Raw genomic sequence first — 7896 nt, 5'->3', positions numbered from 1 at the left:
GACAGGTTCCTGGGAGGCTCACGTGGTTGGGCTCTCTGGACACCATCACCACTCACTCATGGGGCAGCAGGGCCCCAGGTCCCTCTCTGTTTAACAGGGTGGGTCTTCCAGCCAGCTTGTGGGGCACCTTCAGCTTTGACTGTTCTGACTCTCTGTTTGTGCAAACTGAATCCCGACCCTGCTTGTCTGTTGATCTGTTTACCTTTGATCCATGGTTTCAAATTCAGCTCTGTCCATTTTACCAGAGTATTTGTTTGATTAAGGGGCTTCTGCTGTGTGATAGCCTCATCCCAAAACATGATGATCTCACTGGCCCAAGCTCACGGTGCATTTGTCTTTGAGTGGCTCAGGGTCAGCCCAATGTGCTGTTGACAGATGCAGAGGAAGTATGGGGTGCTTCCTGGCCTGGCTTGCTGCAGATTCCCAAGTGCGGGCAGGTGAAGGCTTGCCCTGGCTCTCCTCCCCCACCCACCCTGAGCCTGTCCTTCACTGGAGCATCTGCTGGCGGCCCGTGGCAAGGTCCAGTTCCTTGGATCCTGCTGGTCAAAGGCTTATTGTCTATGGTGCCAGAGGAGCAGGCTCAGAGAGCAGAGACTTCCCTCCTCCCAACAGAAGTCACCCTGCTGAAGGCCTTGGGGAGTGTCATCCACAGATCAAAGTGCTTCTTCCTGTCTGAGGATGAAGACACTGACAAGAGAACAAAGTCCTTTGTTTTAAAAGGAGCATCCAAAATGATGTCACATGGACCTCATATGCAGTGTGAATGATCCTGGTTTATGTCATGTGGGCATTGTGTGTAGTTTGAATAGTACTGGCGCACTGTCATGTGGGTGCTCATGGAGGCCATGGGGCCCTCTCTTCATCCATTGTTTCCTCTTTGTGTCCAACTGGGGCCACTTTCTGGGTCATGCCTGAAGGTGAGAGGTCAAGTTTGTGAGGTTCCTGAGGGTCTCGAACAGGGATGGAGAAAGGAACCTCTGGGATTCAACCCAGCACATCAGCCAGGCTGATTCTTTTGAAGTTTAAGTCAATCATAAAGATTTACTCCTGTATTTTCCTCTAAGGGTTTTGTAGTTTTAACTCTTACATTTGGGCCTTTGATCCATTTTGAGTTAATTTTTATATATGGTGTGAGGTAGGGGTCCAGCTTCATTATTTGGCATGTGGATACCCAGTTTTCTCAATCATTTATTGAGGAGACATTTTTCCCCCCTATAGAATGGTCTTGGCACCTTGTCAAATAAAGTGACCATAGAAGTATGAGTTTATTTCTGGACTGGGTTCTATTCCATTGTTTTATATTTCTTTTCTATGCCAGTACTACAGTGATTGATTGGGGTTTCCAAAATTTGTAGTAAGTTTTAAAAATCAGGGAGTGTGAGTCCTTCAACTTTGTTCTTTAAGAAAAAATGTGGTTATTTGGGGTATCTCAGAATTGTATATGAATTTTAGGATCAGCTTTTCCACCTCTATAAAAAGGATTGTTAAAATATCCATGCAATGGAACATGACTCCACCACAAAAAGCAGTGAAGCACTGACCCATGCTGCAATGTGGATGGGCGTGAAAAACACGATGCTGCATGAAGTAAGCTGGTCACAAGAGACTGCATGTTGAATGACCCATTCAAATGAAGTGTGCAACACTGGCGAATCCATAGAAACAGAGAGCAAATTGGTGACTTCCAAAGGCTGTGGGAAGGGGTGAATGGGAGTGACTGCTAATGGGTGTGGGGTCTCCTTTTGGGGTGATAGAAATGTTTTGGAATAAATAGGGGTGGTCACACAACATGGTGAATGTACTGAATGCCAACAAGTTGTTCCCTTTAAGAGTTAATTTTGTCGGCCGGGCGCGGTGGCTCACGCCTGTAATCCCAGCCCTTTGGGAGACCAACGCGGGTGGCCGAGACCATCCTGGCTAACACGGTGAAACCCCATCTCTACTAAAAATACAAAAAATTAGCCGGGCGTGGTGGTGGGTGCCTGTAGCCCCAGCTACTTGGGAGGCTGAGGCAGGAGAATGGCGTGAACCCGGGAGGCGGAGCTTGCAGTGAGCCGAGATCACGCCACTGCACTCCAGCCTGGGTGACAGAGTGAGACTCCGTCTCAAAAAAAAAAAAAAAAAAAAAAGAGTTAATTTTGTGAATTTCATCTCAATATAAAAATAATTTAAGCCAGACCCTGCCGCTTCTTTGTTCAATCCCCTCCAGCACCTTCTTGCAATGATGAAAGAGAAAGGCCTCACAAGAGCCCCCCATTGGTGACTCCCTCAACTCCACCCCATGCCCCCCACCCCCTCTCTGCTTTGTTTCTCTCTTTAGCACTTCCACTGAATGACATGCCAGATATTTATGTTATTTATTATTTTATTTTAAAATATCGTTTGTCTCCAAACTGAATATAAACTCCATAAGAGCAGGGACTTGACTCATCCCCTGGCTCACTGCTGTGGCTCCAGGCAGAGAACAGTCCCTGACACTTAGGAGGTGCTTCCTGGTTATTTGTATGAATGAGTGCCACAAGCTCATTTCCACCTCTCTCAGGGAGGCGAGTTTTCTGCCCTGGAGGGCAGCATGGCCTCCCCAGGTATTTGCAGTAAGTTTTTAAAATCAGGGAGTGTGAGTACTTCAACTTTGTTCTCCCCAGCTTATCACTGTGGGGCTCTTCTTTTCTCTCCCAGCTTCAGGTGAAACATGAGGGAGGGGCCCTGGTTGGCCCAGTTACTTGAACCTATCCCTGGCAGGGGGAGAAGGGCAGGGCACTGGGGACTCTGACTTCCCAACCTGGCTCATGGACTTGGTCATTCCAGTCTTCCTGGGGCCTCTCAGCCAGACCCAGGGCCAAGGCTGCCTCAGTTTACCAGCCTGCATCACTTGCTCTAAAATGTGCAGCCCAGAGCAGTCCAATTTGTCCCCACTGGTCAAGAGCAGTGGAAGCTACACCCATTGGTGCCATTCTGGGTTTTCCCTGCCCTTTTTCTCTCTTTCCTGACCGTCTTCACCCTGCACCTCCCCTGCCAGTCAAGCAGCTGCTTCTGTCCACAGAGGAGCTCCCATTCTTCTCTCACAGCCAAGCCACAGATTTTGTTTCAACCTCACCACCCACCATGATTGCAACACACAGAGCAGAAGTGTCATGGAAAATGAGAAATATACACATGGCAATCTTTTCTCCAGAGGACACAGGGAGTCACAGCCCACAGTTCAGGAAATAACAGACAGCAGTGTTTCCAGTGGAGTCTCCTGGACTCCCTTTGCTCTAAGTGGTTAGTGAAGGTGATGCCAGGATGGGAGGGCTGGTCATGGGGGCCCTGGAGGGCACACTGGGGAGAACAGAGGGAGGAAGGATGGAGACCTGGTAGGAGTGGATGTCACAGTTAAATGGGGTCCTTGAGGGGAGTTTAATGGCATCTTGGCAGAGGTGTGGCAGGGTTGGGGTTAAGTGGCTACCCAGGGTGGAAGCCGAGAATCTTGGTGTGCAGATGAGCAGGAATGGGGAAGCAAATCCTCCCATAAGATCCTTTGTTCCTTTTTATGACTGAATACATCCCACTGCATGGAGAGGCCACGTTTCTTTATCTACTCACCAGCTGATGAACACTTGGGTTGTTTCATTTTTGGCCACTTTGAATAATGCTGCCATGAACATCTGTAGTGAGTCTTTGTGTTTTCTAGGTTTTAACACATAGGTTTTCATTTATCTTGAGTAGATACCTAGGAATAGAATTGCTGATTTGTAGAGTAGTTTGTTTAATTTTTTGAGAAACTTCCAAACTGCTTTCCAAAGTGACTGCACCATTTTGCACTCCCGCCAGTGATAGAGTTTGGCTCTGTGTCCCCACCCAAATCTCACTGTGAATTGTAATAATCCTCACATGTTGTGGGAAGGACCCGGTGGGAGGTAATTGAATCATGGGGGTGTGTTTTTCCCATGTTGTTCTCATGATAGTGAATAAGTCTCAGGAGATCCAATGGTTTTATAAAGGGGAGTTCCCCTGCACAAGCTCTCTTGTCTGCTGCCATGTAAGACATCCCTTTACTTTTCCTTGTCTTCTGCCATGATTATGAAGCCTCCCCAACTGTGTAGAACTGTGAGTCCATTAAACCTCTTTCCTTTATACATTACCCAGTTATAGATTACCCAGTCTTGGGTATGTCTTTATTAGCAGCATGAGAATGGATAATATAACCAGCATCACAGGAGGGTTCCCATTTCTCCACATCCTCTCCAGCACTTGTTATTGTCTGTGTTATTTATGATAGTCAGTTCAGTGGGTATAAAGTGGTATCTCACTGAGGTTTTAAATTGCATTTCCCTAATGGCTAATGATGTTCAGCACCTATTTCATATATGTATTAGCCATTTGTATATCTTCTTTGCTGAAATGCTTGTTCCTATCCATTGTCTTGTTTTGATTGGATTTGTTTGTCATAGAGTTGTAGTGTTCTTTGTTATATATTCTGGGTCCTTTATTGGATATGTGTTTTGCAAATGTTTTATTCTCAGCTGTTGCTTGTCTTTTCATTTTCTTAGTATTGTATTTTGAAAATCCAAAGTTTTAAATGTTGTTGAGGTCCAATTTGTTAATTTTTTTTTTATTTTATGGATTGTGCTTCTGATGTAATGGCTAAGAAATCTTTGCTTAACCCGAGGTCTCAAAGATTTTCTTCTGTTTTTTTTCTAACAGCTTTGTTGTTTTAGCCCTTACATTTAAGTTTATTACCCATTTTGAGTTAATTTTTGTGTGTGGGGTAAGACAAGGGCCTAAAGTGATCTTTTTGCATATGGGTATCCAATTTTCCCAGCTTCGTTTATAGACAGACTATTCTTTTTTCAATTAATTGTCTTGGAACTTTTGTATACAATCATTTGACTACCAATATAAGGGTTGATTTCTGATCTCTCTGTTCATTCTGTTGATGTATGTCTCTTCTAATGCCAGCATCACAGAGTCATGAAACCATAGCTTCTTTGCACATTTAAAAATCAGGATATGAAAGCCCAGGGTATGAAAGTTTCTTTTTATTCAAAAATGTTTTTGTTTACTCTAGGTGTTTTGCATCTTTACATAAATTTTAGAGTCTGCTTGTCAGTTTCTGTAAACAGAGCTTGCTGGAATTTTGATAGGAATCACACTGAATCTATAGATCGATTTGGGGAGAATGTACATTTTAACAATCATGAACCTTCCAATCCATGAACATGGGATGTCCCTCCATTTATTTAGATCCTTGATTTTCCTCTGTGAAGTTTTATAATTTTCATCAGCCAAGACTTGTACTTTATTTCTAAGTATTTTATTCTTTTTGATGTGATTGTGAGTGGAATTGTATTCTTAGCTTCATCTTTTGATTGTTCATTGCTAGAGTACAGAGACACAACTGAGTTTTGTACATTGATCTTACATCCTGTGACCTTGTGTATTAATTCTAATAGTTGTGTACAGTGTATAGTCCTTAAGACTCTCTCTGTATAAGGTCATGTCATCTGAGAATATGGTAATTTTACTTCTTCCTTTCCAGTAAGGTATTTTATTTCCTTTTCTTGCCTGATGGCACACCCCTGAGAATTTGCAGTCACACCTCCAATAGGTGTGGGAATTCAGTCTCTGCAGCCAGTGGCTTATCCTTTTCCCATCTGAATTTTGCTGTGAAGTGTCCAGCCACTCCCACTCTCACCCTCCAAAACTGGATAGTCATGGATGAGGGAGCTCTGCAGCCAGACTGGTGGGTTTGCATCCTGGCTCCATTATTTACCAACTGTGTGATCTCGGGAAAGTTAAATATTAACCTCTCTGTGTTTCAGTCACCTTGTCTTTACAGAGAGGATGTTGGTGATGCTGCTACCTGCCTCACAGGCCTGTTGGAAAAATTTTATGAGTCAGTTCACATAACCTAACCATGCCAGGTGCAAAGTCACCCCTTAATACATGTGAGCTATTCTTACACCCTGTTGAAGGTGAAATCAGAGAATGTAGAGACGGTTGGTGGTTGAGGACCTGATTATCTTATTACACTCTTATCTTGTGCATGAAGAAACCAAAGCCTGGGAACATCAGGGAAGCATCTAAGGCCTCTGGCAAGCTGGTGTATTCATGACCTTCTCTTAAACTCACTGCAGATGCCAAAGGGTGGCCCAGATCCTCCTGATTTGATTACTTTTCACTTTGCATTTCACTGGTCCTGAAGTCTCTTCCCCTATGCCCATGTTTAAGATGAATTAAATAGCAGCACAGAAACACAATTAAACTATAGCCATCTGGGCACCTTTTGGTCCAGATGGGGGTTCACTGTCTGCTGCTAACGCCATCACCTGCCTGCCTGACTGTGTCCTGGCTCAAATTCCTGGTAAATCACGTGTTGGCCTTTTTCCCTAAAAATAGGCTCACAGGCATCCTCCTGACTCAGCCTCTGGTCTCCCTCTGGCTGAGGATTGTTCAAACCAAGAATGAGTGTGATGAGTACAGACACAGAGATGGTGATAGAGAACAGGATGGGAACACGGAGGGAATGAAGGAAGAAGGAAGAAGGGGAAAGGGACAGAAAGTGGGGAGAAGGAGAGAAAAAGAGAGAGAGCGCGTGCGAGAGAGAGAGAGCGAGAGAGCGCGTGCGAGAGAGAGAGAGCGAGAGAGCGCGTGCGAGAGAGAGAGAGCGAGAGAGAGAGAGAAAGCAGTGATGCCTGGATGCTACTGAATGTGGCAAAGAGGACTCCAGGTTACAGGTACAGCACAGCGACAATCATGACAACACAGAATCACAACAGTGCAGTGACAACCATGACAGCACAGTGAGAATCACGACAGCGCAGTGACAATCACAACACACTGAGAATCACGACAACACAGTGACAAATGCAACAGCACAGCGACAATCATGACAACACAGAATGACGACAGTGCAGTGACAATCACAACACAGAATCACAACAACACAGTGACAAACGCAACAGCACAGCGACAATCATGACAACACAGAATCACGACAGTGCAGTGACAATCACAACACACTGAGAATCAGGACAACACAGTGACAAACGCAACAGCACAGCCACAATCATGACAACACAGAATCACGACAGCACGGTGACAATCATGACAGCACAGTGACAGTTACGACAGCAGGGCAGCAACAATGACACAGCAGGAACAACAACACAGGAACGACAACACAACAGCGAAACAACAACTCAGCACCAATGATGACAACATCACATCACCAAAGATACATCAACATTAAAAACCACAACACAGCAGTGATGACAACAGCACCAATAACATGACACACACAGCACCACCGTGACAGCAACACCAACCCCAGCAACAGCACAGCCACAACACCACAACAGCGTGACAAGGACAGCAAGAACACAGCAACAACAGAGCAACACAGCAGCAATGACAGTGCATCATCATCAACAACCACACAGCAACACAAACGTCAGGACAACTCGGCCACAGCGAGAATGCCAGCAACGCATCATGATCAAGAAAAGCACAACAGCAACATAGCAGCCACAATCACACAACACAGTGGGAACAACACTGCAAAATGGCCACAACAATGACAACACGCACACAACACCACACCCCCACCATACAGCAGCAGTGATGACAACACGGCTAAGGCAGCAGCAACCACCCCAAGCCACCTCCTCGGGCAGGAATGGGGCAGGAGGCCGTCCCTGGGCCCTGGGACTCCTTGGGCAGCAGCTATCCTTGCTGGTTGGGCAGCGCCATGCAGGGGCGGTCGGGGTGCCTGAGAGCCTCTCTGGAAATCCAAAGCTTCCAGACCAGGACACCCAACTCCAGCTTCCAAGGCGAGGCCTCACTTCAGCCGTGATGGGCGAGATCCAAACGCCTTGGTGATCGCAGCTGGGTTCCTCTTGCCCGTTAATACTT

This window comes from Pan troglodytes, chromosome 18 (assembly GCF_028858775.2).
Source record: "Pan troglodytes isolate AG18354 chromosome 18, NHGRI_mPanTro3-v2.0_pri, whole genome shotgun sequence".
NCBI lineage: Eukaryota > Metazoa > Chordata > Mammalia > Primates > Hominidae > Pan > Pan troglodytes.
The sequence above is the reverse complement of the archived record's forward strand: the minus strand, read 5'-3'. Positions refer to the sequence as shown.